The sequence below is a fragment of the Pogonomyrmex barbatus genome, unplaced genomic scaffold, assembly GCF_055798465.1.
Source record: "Pogonomyrmex barbatus isolate J1 unplaced genomic scaffold, ASM5579846v1 scaffold4, whole genome shotgun sequence".
Lineage (NCBI taxonomy): Eukaryota > Metazoa > Arthropoda > Insecta > Hymenoptera > Formicidae > Pogonomyrmex > Pogonomyrmex barbatus.
Genome location: NW_028297138.1, coordinates 3,877,242 through 3,891,312, shown reverse-complemented (window position 1 = coordinate 3,891,312; position 14,071 = coordinate 3,877,242). Strand labels below are relative to the sequence as shown.

Sequence of the window (14,071 nt, the reverse complement as noted above, 5' to 3'; positions counted from 1 at the left end):
TTACATTATATCTGCATATGCCAATGTGTATGTTTTCCCTATCTAAATCTCCTCAACACCTCCTTTATGTTTGCTAGTAGAATATTAAACAGTAACGGGTTCCACGGACAACTTTGCTTTACTACCCTTACCAAAAATTCTCCTCTATCTCCCGTCCTATCCTAACCCTATTTCTTGTCTCTCTCATCAGTTCTTTTACTACCCTTCTACTACCCTTCTCGTTAATCTCTTTCTCATTCCTTTCTCCTTCTTGTTAATTAACACCTCTTTGTCAACTGAATCAAATGCTGCACCCATATCTATAAAAGCAACTATCTTCCTTCCCAATTATCTATTTATCTGATAATTAATTACATATATTATCTATCGTATTTATCCTTCTCCTGAATTCTGTCTCATTTGCAGATAACATCTCCTTTCTCTCTGTCTCCTCTCTCAATCTTCCCACCAGCACCATTATGTATATTTTATATACATATATTATTATATATCGTTGATAAGAATTATCTCCCTATAATCCTCTACTCTCCCTTCCTCCCCTTTCTTTAAAATCGAAAGCAACATCTCCTTTTTCCATGTTTTCGGCCAGCCTTCCCCTCTCCAGATTTTATTACAAAATCTTCATTCCTCCAACTTTTTCCTTCCAAATGTCCATACTTTACTCAAAATCCTGTCTATGTCCACTGCCTTTCCCTTTTTTAACCTCTTTAAGATCCCTTTTAACTCATCCTTTCCAATACGTTTGATCTAGTAGATTAGTTTTGATTAGTAATGAAAATGAAAACATTCAATTTCAGAGATCGGAGATCAAAAAAGGTCATTCGATCATGCGAAAAAACAACGAAAACGCTTATTATCGAAAATCAAAAATTCTCTCGGTAGTCAGATATTGGGTCGGAAAATCGGATAAATCTAGTAAATCAGATCGTTTCGATGATTTTTTCGATAAATCGGCCTACTTATATGCATGGCCGAAAGCCGACTGTTACAACTCGAATAATAGTTCTGTAAATCAAAAGATACAGGTGTCTCGATGCCAAGTTCACGCGCAGCAAAGTTTGCGTAGAACGGCAGCGAGACGCCCGTGGGTCTATTTATGCGAGATCCCGGAATGAACTCGGTCTACATTTTCATATCTCAGCAATGACTGCATCGATTAAGTTTTAAGTTTACGTTAGTAGTAAGTGGGTAGTTATGGCCCGTCAAAACAAATCTCCACCACTTTCCCACTGGCGCCACTGGGGCATGGCCTTTGACTGTCAAAAACTGTCAGTCACGTGGAAATGGAGCGTTCTGATTGATCAGTGCGTGTAGCAGGTGATAATTAGGTAATTAGATAATTAGTGGGAACGTTCTGATTGGCTGCTCCCATAGCTGCCCAGCGCGTGATTGGTTCTGTTCATAGTGCCCCATGTGTGTGATTGGTTATCAAAATACCAAACGAAAAAGTAGGGGAAGGGGGAGAAAGTGTCTGGGACTACTCGGAGTCCGAAAACAAAATGGCGTCTGCGAAAAAGAAAGATGGCGGGTGTGTGAAAGGAATATACTTGATGAGAATGGAATGCGATTTTTAGGACATGAGGGATGGAACGAGGAGAAGGAAATTAATTTTTTGCGGATTTTTATTACGTATCTATGGGATATGATAAATCACATTTTCTTAGAACGAAAGGTTTCTCGGCGTCTCATAGCTAGCGAATTTAAATAAATTTCTCGAATCGTTTGATATTTTTTGTATGGAGGAAATGTATAAACGTTTTGAAGACGAAAGGTTTTCGGAGTGTAATAATCGAGAGTTATTTACCGAGTCGTATGATATTTGGGAGACGAAAACAGGAACGGACATGTTCGCACTAGAAGTTTCTGACGATGACGAACTTGGAGTTATGCGAGACTTTTATCCTATGACAAACATGCGGGCTGAAAAAATTTTCTAGACATTTCTAGCTTGAAGTAACGTATCTATAACTAATTTGTAAAAGTGTGATGATTTTATGAAGTTATATTTTACGTTAAAGTAAGGAGAGGGAATAAGAAGAAAATATATATTGCTCGCAAAAGTCGATATATTGAATTAAATTTTCGCGATGTTGAATGACATTTTGAGAGATGGAGGAACGGACAGGTTCTAGACGTAAAACTCTAGATTTTTCTAAGATTTGGAGTTATAGCGAGATTATTTTCCTTAATTCTGCGGCAAACGAAAAATATCTGAAAAATGATTAGATATTTCTAGCTTGAAGTTATGTAGCTAAGATTGATTTTAGATCGGCGGGAAAGCAAAGTAAGATGGACAAATACTGGAATATATATTACAAGAAAATTAAGTTTATTATTATATCATTAGACATATACCAATTCATAATAGTGTTTCTTTCTAATATTTAATTATCCTTAAAAGTACAAGTTTATATATGACAACACGTTACATGAGATTTTTCGCATTTCCTTTTTCCATGAAGAAAGATTTTACGAAATAATTGTACGATTAGCCTATCATTATTTTCGTAATCTTCGCTGAATATTTTGAGAAACTATTTAAGCTTATAACAAATAATAAAGAAATACGCAGCATATTGTCCGCAGGTCTGAGAAAATATGCCTTGTAATCGCATGATCTCATCCATTTATGAGTAGTAAAGTTTCGTCGGAGTCGTAGATTGAATCTGGAATCCAAGGGCGATAGTCCGTAGCTATCGAAATACGTGCCTTCTCCATGCTTTTCTATGTAGAAAGCAGTATTGTTCAGGACGATCGTGATTATCGTGTTCGCGACGATGACCGACTTCGTCACCCTTGGGATTCTGTCGGCAGGATACATACCCGCATGTCCGACACTGAGATGATGCAATGCTCGTAAGATTTCGAACGAATTCATCTTTCGCAGAGAGAAATGATGTTTAAGGTATTTCCTCGCCGGTGTCGTTATATTTTTATCCTCTTGCGAGTATTGTACGGTAGGAGCTTCCTTTTTCTCATGCATGAGTTTCGATAGATCTTCTTTCTCCGCTTTTATTTGTTTGCACCTCGCTTGTCCTGTTCCTAATTTCTTATTTCTCCACGTAACGAGATTCGGGAAATTTCGTTTTATCGTAAAAACCTCGCTTTCTGTATCGCTGTCATCGGAGTTTTTTCATCAGTAAAAGAATTATCGCTGCTTATGTCGCAGTTCCCTTCTTGCGATTGCATCCAGTATCAGTTTGCATGCATTGCGTAACGCACAATGAAATTTGTCGGAATTTCAATGAAACCCGTGATGACTGCAGCGTAATTCATGCTCTTCGTCTTCCGATTGGTTTTTGAATGCGGGATAGATTCCTTCTAGATTATATACATTTCTTGTGAGTGTGTTTTGTAAATAATGTATCTTCTCTCGGCCTCTGGTGTATATGTAACGTGCTTGCCGTGCAATTTCACATAATTCCGCCATGAAATGTTTGGAATTAGTTGTTCCGTCAAACCTCGATTCCGTGAAAGTTTCGAGAGAGCCAGTTATTTTCGTCTGTATTTTTCAGGTTCGACAAATGGATATGGAGACATCATAATGCAGTGGCTTATGAATACTTCGTTAACGGCGACAACCGCCATTTTCTTCGGTATAAATTTCCCCTCAGCGAAAACCTTGTATATCGATATCTATACGTAGAATGCACTTTCAATCTTGCCCGAATACGTGACAACGTTCGCGTCTAAAGTAAAACTGCGGCTATTTTTCGTTATGTTTTCGGAGAAATAGAAATGAAAAGTAGATAACGATGGGAGAGGAAGAAATTCGAGTATATCTTATCTATTAAAATCAATGATAATTTGACGCGAGGAATCGATCTCTAACACGTTATCGAACTCTGCGTAAATAATACAATTAATCGTTGTGATAATAGCTTTTTCAAATCGCACCTCTAATCGTAAACTTCCATGTCTAACAAGATTCCAATGTCTCGCGCAATTTGCCGATCGAGAGTGAGATCGAAAGCGAAAAGCGTGAAATCTTTGGCATAATCTTCTCTGCTTATAGAATTCTCCTCGTTTAGAAAATGAATGCCGGTTCCCGAGAAGAGAGTGTTATAAGTCTCGATGTAGAGCGGCTAATCTTTTGAGAAATTTGGTTGCAGTGGTCTGCTCGGAATTTGTACTGCCATCGACATATAACGAGAAGAATACCGTAATTTTTGAAATTAAATGGATTTAGCTTTCTGTCGTTAAACGCTTTGTTATCGACGAATCCGATTATTACGCGCTTCGGAAGTTGCCCGAGTATCGCATTATCAATCGATTCTCCTATCATTCCGGCGTGAATGTTTTAACTTCGATTCGCGAAGGATACTTGGCGGTTGTTTTACTCAACATTCTCACATGTTTGAATAACACTGCAGGACTTATTTTTGCACTTCTTATGAACAAACTAGCATCTAGAATACGTATTTTCGATATTGAGTTGCCTTCCATGAGACAAAATGTATCTCTCGAGTGAACGAGTCTCATTCTAACCTCCACTCCGTTAATTGAAAATTTATCCTAATTAAAGATATCGCAATGAAGATGGTCTATTAGATCTGGCGAATGTTTTCCTTGGATGTATCGGGCGCGTTTCACGAGAGCTTGATTGGGGTTGTCCGATTCTAATAGCGCGTCCATATAACCGGGTTCATCCGTGTCCCATAGACAAGAAGTCAGATGGGAAGTTTTTGCTGAAGAATAATTTAACAATGCTTCGATGTACGCGCGGTACGCGTAGGCGTTATTTGGGGGTGATACGAGTTCTTTTTATTGAAGTACACGTCGATTTGAATATCGAATGTAGGTGATTTACAGGTAGTAGGTGATTTACAGGATCTACTTTGTTTCCTCCTCCTGCCGATGTTCCAGGATCGGGTAAACTTTCCAATCGTACGCGAAGGCTTAGCATGGTATGCGCGAGATCTAGATAATCTTCTCTGTGTCCGAGTACGACGAATTCTATAAGTGCGTCGTCCGCAAGCGAGATTATCGGTTTGTAATAAATTTATTGTGAACTCTTGATACTGGTTTGAGTAGGAGATAAACTGAAAAGGTCAAGCTCGCTCTTTAAACATTCGCTAGAGTGAGTATGAAGAAAGGACATATCTCTCAAATTTACGAATCGCACTCATGGCGGTTAAGCGAATATATTGGATACGGTGCGCTTTTTCTCGCTATTTCGTCGATGTTTTGTTGCCTTTTTATTTTTTTCCCGTTTTCTTCCTCGATGATTTTTTTTTAATCGTTTTTTTCACCCCGATTTTCGATGATTTCTTTTTTTTATCGATTTGTCTGCGTTTACGAACCGAGCTTCTCCCGAATTTATCGGTGCGTACATCATGCCTTCCGAAGGGAAACTGAGCCACTCGTATTTTTATGGATGTTTTATCCGACCCCTTCATTAAGTACTTATATTTTCTTTGGCTTTTCTCTTAAGATTTCCGCTCGATTCCTTGAGCCGCATTTTAATTGTTTCCTTGAACGGAGTTGTTTTCAACATCCTTTATCCACCAATTCCGGCGCGTAAAGCTTCTTTCCCGACTGCGCGCATTCCCTTGCTTAGATAAGGGAGTACTCTTCTAAATAATTCTCTAAGGAAACTTCCGATCCCATGACCACGCTGATAGGCTGAACTGACGAAAATTCGAGGAATTTCTCCTCCCCTATCTCGACCGTTCTGCATTTCGTAATATTCGTCGTATTCCATGGGGGATTAGTTTTTTCTTAAAGCTCCGTAGATTTTCCACTGCAAATGCTAATTAACGGACACGTCTAAAGTGTAATGTCACTATCAGCATTCCGGATACGAGTGATACTTTTTCTTCACGATTATCTATTTCAATTTTACGGAATTTCGTTTGACGCAATGGAGCATATTGCAGAGTGGAGAAATATTTTACCAGATTCGTCTCATACGTGTAATTACAGCCGGGTATTTCGACTGAATTCGAAAAAGCGAACTTGTGTATCGCCGGTTATGTAAGGCTCGCAAATATCGCAATAAACGTACACTTTATCATACCGGGATACCATGCCATAAGCTACAGGGTTCTATATCCATTACACAGGGTTCTATATCTTATATCCACAGGGTTCTATATCTTATATCCAGGAAAATATAACATGTCCTTCACCACCGATAAAACCGAGTTTGAAAAACGGAGTTAAATTATTGGAATTAGGTAACTTGTAATGATAAAAAAGGCTGGCATCATTGATGTTGATTTATCTCAATATTTGAAAAATATTAGCTGGTAGATTATATAACGAACGAGAGTACAGTTTTCGTCACATTCGATGCTTATAAGGACATTATCACCTTTTTGTGATTCGAAAGTAAAATGTGAATCGACGTATCTACACTCTCTATTAATCGCGTAGATAACATCCTCTTTATTTTCATAAACACTTGGCCGTAACTGTGATTCTTTCACCGTAAACTTATCAGCGTATACTTATCAGCGTAAATTTATTCTTCTCATCCTTTACGCTCTTCAAATCGGCAAATCTAATCTTATTATATCGTTTCGACGTACGTGAAAAAGACTGAACGGAAATTGAATCTCGCTAAGCGCGACTTCCCATTCCTCGAATAAATGTACACTGTGAGGTAATTGTGATGAAAGAAGAGCATGTATTTCCTGAAAAATACTTCTGACTGCTATTGCTCGGAAGAACCATGAAAAATTGCTCCTCCTCCATCTTGGAGAAAAGTTAAACTCGAAGCGGGAATCCAACTGTCGAATTTACTGGGATATCCTCGCCAACTAACTAGCAGTTGTTTATTAGCGTTCTTTGCTTTTTATCACGCGCTCGACGATAAATTTTTCTTCCGCCAACGTTTTATTGACTCGTGCTAATTCTTGTTCATAAAAAATCCCATCGATGTGTTCTCTCGATAAATCACACAATTCGTACACGCGAGGTTTTCACCAATGGAGAACGCGACAAACTCGAAATATCTCCTCGCTCCGCACTTCGTATTCTTTCTCGAAAGTGCTCTACTTTTGCTCTACTGACACGAACGAGATCGTTAACATCGAATTTAGTCTTTCGTTCTACTATCTACTTTCGGCGCCCCCTTCTCTCTCCCCCTATGCTCCATATTTTCGCGTACGATATGAGCATTTTTTCTCGTAACGACCGCCAGTTGCATCCTGATGGACAAATGATGAGTGTAATTATAAGCATGCACGATATCTTGCAACACTTTGATGTAACGCTGCGTATTTTTATGCGTAAAATAGCGCCACATTCGCTCCTTCAACGTTCTATTGAAGCGTTCAACGATGGCAGCTTTGATGTCCGGATTGCGAGCTACTCGATAACGTATACCTCTTTTTTTTAAAATCTTGCAATGGACGCGCGATAAATTCTTTGCCCTTGTCGGTTTGTAAGTACACGGATACGCGACTATCGCTTCTCGAGAGAATGTTTTAGAAGGCCCTTATCACGCAATTACTCATTTTATCTCGCAACGGTTCTACCCAGACAAATTTATTAAGTACGTCGATAATCACGAGCAGATAAGAAAATCTGTTGTAACTTTTGAGATTACGGAGTTCGATCAAATCGGCCTCCCACAGATCGTCGATGTTCGTGACGTTGTAACGTAATCGTGGAAATTTTCGTCTCGACGGACGGTGCAGCGTGTACGCGTCTTGCGATTCGAGCCAACGAGCTACTTCTTTACGAGAGAAATTCGGTTTAGCTGCACGCGACAGATTATCCGTTGCCGAATACCCCGCATAATGCGCAGGATCGTAGTATAAATTTTCAAGCCTGGTCATTTCAATTCATTCCAATAGAATAAACATCTCTTTTTTGCCTGTGAAGAATCTTTCATGAAGGATATAGGGATATCAGCTTTACGAAAACGAAGCGAAAGAAACAATGCGCAGTTCGCTTGCTCTTCTTCACTGGTCTTGCGTTCTTGTCTCTTTCTCGTGCGTCGTACTCTCCTCCTCGTCCTCGTTGTCGTTGAAAGTTTTCTCGGTACTTTCGGAGTGGAACTCGCTCGTAGTGGTGATAATATCTTGACAAATGTGGCTGCTAACAATTCCTTATTTCCTACGAGTACAGCCGGGGGGGGGGGTGTTTGTCGTACTCAGTAATCGCGCAAACTGACCTCTTCCTATTATTTTCATGGTTTTTCTCTCGCGCATCGCATCGTTTATCAGTTCCGTGATATGATATTCGAATTTTTTATAACGTTACCGATAGTTACGATTCCTTCTTCGTTCTGAAAGTAATTCTCGCGGGTACTGCTTTATCAACTAAATATTTCAAAAGTAAACGCGCCTTGGCACGAAAACTTTTCGGCACATTTACTAATATTTTTTTCGACGCTTCGGTGTTCGCGTCTACGCAAAAAATCGGCCCGTAGTATATTACTTACATACTCGTCAAGATGAGAAAGTTTGCTTGGCATTTGTGATTTGCGCGCCGGTTCCGCTACGTCTCTCTCTCGCGCATCTGAATTGTTCTTCTCAGCGGCATTACGCGTCGAATCTTCCTTTTACGATTTATCAAAATGGAGATATTTTGTATTTTTTTATACAATTTCCATTTCTCATTTACATCGCGCGGGATGGATGAATTAAGAATCCTCAAATCCATATCGGAATCGAGTCGTGACAAAATCGTTTGTACGGAATTTAAATTTTCTCCATGTATCGTCTCCGAATTCTGCCGCGTAGAGTTTTTCTTCGTGCCTATTATCGATTGCTGATGTTGGAGACGGGCTGCATTCTTTCGAGATTTTCCATGAATCAAGACCATCTTTTTTGCCCTTTCCATAACTCGGTTTACCTGTTTTTCTCTTTCTCTTTGACTATCAGATAATTTTCGAAAATAGGAACAATAATATATCCGATGAGATACGGTAAAAATTCGCCTCGCTGTAATAATAGCCTTTTCTTACTTTTTCAATTATCGAGTTTTTTCGCTATGCGACGCAAAGTTGTTTTATATTTGCTTAGACGATTTTTTTCAGTGCGTTCGAGCGGAACGTTACCCTTGAAAGTATTGAAAACGCACTCGCAGATACAACGAATGAATTTTTCGTCCGCCTGGCGTAAGAAAAAGACGCGCTGATTTTTGTTCAAATAACACAGCGCTTTGAGAAGACAGATATTTTTCTTACCGATCGAACGTTCTGCGATTTTTCTCGCATTAACCGACGACCGTTCTCTTCTTCATCGCGAAGAAGTTGCGCGACTGTCACGAGAGAATGCAAGTACGATACTTTTATATGAAACTTCCGGAAAAGGATCTGCGCGGTAGTTCGCCGTATCATTGGGAAATATGCACGTGCGAAAACGATACTCGTCGGGAGTCAATTGTTTCAAATTGAGCAATAAATATCCGTAAGATTGAGACGTGACATGCTTCCTCAAGAAATTTTGAATCGTTCGGATAGACTTGACGAGCGAGATAACGAATTTGCGATCTCATGGATTTTTGAAAACCACAAAGTAATTCGCGTTGATAGATATATCGCGTTGTCTACGCCCCTGATGAAAGAGATTTTGCGTGATGAGAATTACGCTGAGATTCTTATGATGACTTCCCTTGGTAAACAGATCTACGATCATTTCGCTCGAGGACGCTTCCCTCATAAGATCGTCAATTATTATCAATTTCGGGATGGATTGTTAAAATAATCTTCCGGACGTGGTAATCCCTCGTGAAATTCGATTACGGAATCTCGAGTTTCGTATTGAAGCTGCTGATAAGCATCCTGCTAGTCGGCGTAATGAAACAAAATTCTCTCAAAACGAACATCTGACATAACGGGTAAATGACAAAGAAATCTCTTTACAAAGATTATTTTCCCGCATCCCGTCGGTCCGCACACGATCGACGTCCACAGATATTTCCAGTACACATCCATTTCGCGAAATGAAAAAATGACGTCTTATACATCGTACTTAGTTTAATAAACAATAGGATTGGACATTTGAGATTCTTGATTTTTTCTTAGAGTAAGATTAGTATACTCACGGAAGGACCCCTCCGCGGGGATGTGCTCGTGCCAGCATCTTCGCGTAACGAGCTCATATTCGAGCGCGACAAGCTTCGCTCATACGAGGGTAGTCTGAAAAATTTTGAGCCTAACATAAAAACAAGTATTTTTTCGGTCAAATATAGTTTTATTTTTCAATAATCTCCTTTTAAGTCGATACACTTTTCCTATCGATACTCTAACCTCTTTAATCCCTCCAAATAGTAGTTGGCGTCTTGCTCCGCAAAATAGGCGTTTACGTATGATAGGCGTTACCTCCTCGTTCGATGAAAATCTCTCCTCCAAGCGGAACTTTAAGCTTAGGAAACAGGAAAAAGTCGCTGGGGGCCAGATCTGGTGAATACGGTGGGTGATTAACCAATTCGAAGTGCAGTTCGTGAATTTTGGCCATGGCGACTACCGAAGTGTGAGCAGGTGCATTGTTTTGATGGAACAGCACTTTCTTCTTCTTCAAATGCGGCCGTTTTTTTGCAATTTTTGCCTTCAGCTTATCAAGTAATACGCTCCCGTTATTGTTTTACCTTTTTCAAGATAGTCGATACACACAATTCCATGACTATCCTAAAAAACAGTCGCCATTACCTTCCCAGTTCCACTGTTTTGACTGTTCTTTTGTCTCTGGAGTGTAGTGGTGGATCCAAGTTTCATCTACAGTTATGAATCGACGCAAAAAATCTGACTCGTTTTGCTTGAACCACTCCAACAGGGCCTTGGAAATGTTCATTCGAATTCGTTTTTGGTCCAAAGTGAGCAAGCGCGGCACTCAACGCGCGGATAGCTTGCGCATATCCAATTCTTCAGTCAATATATGACAAACGCGTTCTTTTGATATGCCTATAGCCTCTGCTATCTCTCTAATCTTGATTCGACGGTCGTTCAGTACCATTTGGTGAACATTTTCGATGTTATCAGCGGTGGTCGCAGTTTTTGGCCGTCTCGAACACTCATCATCAGCCAAGCTGGTACGACTACGTTTAAATTCAGCTGCCCATCTTTTTACAGTGGCAAATGATGGAGCAGAGTTCCCGTAAACCGCGTCCAACTCGATTTTAATTTTCGCAGGCGTATTGCCTTTCAAACAAGTAAGAATTTAATCACGGCACGATATTCAATTTTTTCCATTTTTACAAAAACACTGACATCGACTGACACAAACGACTGTCAAACAACAACTGAGCGTCCAAAATGATTGAAATTTTCACAAAAGTCTTTCAAAGCATATACTATTGTAGTACTAGAATGGTTTTGATGAGTAACGTCATCTTCATGTTAAGGTTCAAAACTTTTCAGACTACCCTCGTACGCTTGTACGAGCGTCCACCGCGAAAGCACCGACACTAACGAGCTTGTATGCGGTGCTCTTCGAAAGCTAATTCAAGCCGAAGAAATTTGTTTGCGGAAAAAAGTGATTGAATATTTATTTGCGGACGTAAAATTTTATACTTTTTTCTTTTACAAAATATTTTAACGCGATTCTCTATCGAAAATTCAAAATTTTTTCTGTATAAAAAATTAATTTTAAAAGAAATATAGTAATTATAGTAATGTGAGGAAAATAGTAATTGGGAGTTTAAGAAATTTAATTTTACAAAAGGTTATACTTTTTCTTATAATTAGAAAAATAAATATTTTTATTACATTTTCTCTTAATAATTAAAAGTAAACACAAATTTACATTTTTAATTTTACAAAACATTTTCTAATCGAAATTTCAAATAATAAACATTTTTTTAATTACATTTTTCTCTTAAATTTAATAACTAAAATAAAAATAAAATATAATAAACTTAATTTTTACAAATATATTTATTTGGTATACATATTTATATTTGCACGAGGACGAGGGAGATCCGGGCCTTAACCTAATTTAATTTTAAGTAAAATATTATATTACGTAAAACCGTACGGATAAGAAAGGCGATTATCGATAAATCTGCGTTTTAATAAAACTGAAGCATATTTTTACTTCGTTTCGCGTTATTATCTCGTGAAACGCGGTGCAACGAATTGTTTTAAATCGCAGATTTATCTCTTCTCTCTTCTTTCCCTTAATTTAATATTAAATATAATTTATTATTAAATATTTAATAATAAATTATAAATATTTTAAAATTAAACATCCACAAGTTTCAAAATTTAATTTAATCCCCTTTATCTTACATGTTTCATATTTACGTCCGTCCGGTATACGTACGCATAAAATTTCGGTTCGTCAGATACAAACGTCTTGATGAAGCTACTACATCCGTAACTCTCGAGTTCGTCAGTCATATCACCCAAAAAATTACCTGTACGCGGTTCGTACTCGTTGGAATCACCGCTGCTCGTATATATACAAGAATCTGTATCATAATATAATACGCGACAGTCTAATTTTTCCAAATACTCGTATAACTTTAAACGCGCCTGTGCCGTCGTGTAAACCGCTATCACCACGTTTAGTTATTGGTGAAGGTACTACCGCTTCGCTCTTTAACCGCCATGAAACATATATTGCATTCTCGTTGACGAGCAATATGCCGACTATTTCGTGTTCCGGCTTGAAAACAATTCGGCGAAACGTTGAGGATTCTTATTATTTCCGTATTCGGCAAGCTACTTCGCTGGCCGAATTTCCCCCAAAACGAATTAAGAGTTTGGCGACGGAGTGTAAGTCGGAATTACGTACGATATTGTTTTTATCGAAAATGATATCTTCGGTTGCTTCATACTTTCTCAGATAACGTTCTTTAGCAATATCGTCGTTCTCGCACTCGCTCGGCCACCCTTCTCACCTTTTGTTTTAATTGTAAAAAGGTATTGATATATCCGGCAAACAATTCTCCCTGTCGCGTTTCGGGATTATATCGCGTGGATTTGTATTGCCAAATCTCATCTACCCGCGTCATGAGATATCCTTTTTCGATTGCTTTGCATAATTCACAAGACATCCATGTGCCCTCGAACTCACGCTCCGTAGGATCGTCGTGACTACACGCATCTCGAGAAAATGTTTCACAATATGTACGGCAAAGAGGGAATAATAATTTACCGCGTACGCGATAGGGCAGTACCGGATGGAAAAGATTGTGGGGAGAGTACTCGGCAACGTACGAGATTGGACTGAAATTAAAATTTGGTACAATTGCAATTAAATTATTGCATTCCTCGCCTACATAAATATCTGAATGACCGATTGGAAAAACTCAATTCTTGAGTATGTACGGATACAGAGAACATACAACTACGTAGCGTATCTTCTCGGTACCCGAAACCTCATATCGAATCGCAATATTGCCAATGCGTCCACCAAAAAATGCATCACGAGGACGAAAGATGAGATTTGTACTATAGGGTGATTCTCAAGAAATTCTCGTGTCTCTCGATTGTCGTGTATTTCTTCGTCAAAAACGCACTCCCATTTTTTCGTCAGGATATATTCCTGCTGACATAACCGCCAAGACCGTTACAACCGTTCGTTCATAACGCGCGTCAAACGCGAACTTGTAATAATTCTGTTATTCGAGAAAAGTTTTTCCTTGAAAAAGAGCAGAGACAAAGCGAAAAGATGCGAAGAGAGTTTCTTCTAGAATCTTTGATTTGACTGCATATTATTTATAAAATATATTTTTTTTATTTATTTCGAAGGGAAGAAAAGATGCTATATTGCTGTACATACCAGTACATTGCTTCACTCGAGTATCGACATTCGAAGCGTCCACTTCGAAAATATCCCTCCAAGTTTTCCTTTGTTAAAAGTGAACATTTATTCAAAATTCTCTCGTCAAGTAATATGGCCGGACAACAAGAAGCTGCGAATCCCGCTAAACTACAAAATATTCGTAAGATAACTCTGTGCAAAATGTGCAACAAAATTTGTTGCTTTCTACACGTATCCTTTCAATATCTCTCATACGAAGAAATTACACGTGAGATTACAATTATCTAAGGAGAGTATCTTCGAACCTGTCGTCAAATTGAGTAGTAATTCTGCAGAAGGAATCAGCTTTGATCCGAACACGTGGCAAAAATTTCAAGAGAGTATTCAGGACAGCGCATACTTTAACA

The 14,071-nt window shown here is 38.7% G+C and overlaps 1 protein-coding gene across 11 annotated transcripts in view; it reads left to right on the top strand.

Annotated features, from left to right (window-relative positions):
- Positions 1 to 14,071, top strand: part of LOC105423461 (extracellular serine/threonine protein CG31145) — a 450,620-nt gene that overhangs the window by 230,914 nt on the left and 205,635 nt on the right. The gene's annotated exons all lie outside the window — the stretch shown is intronic.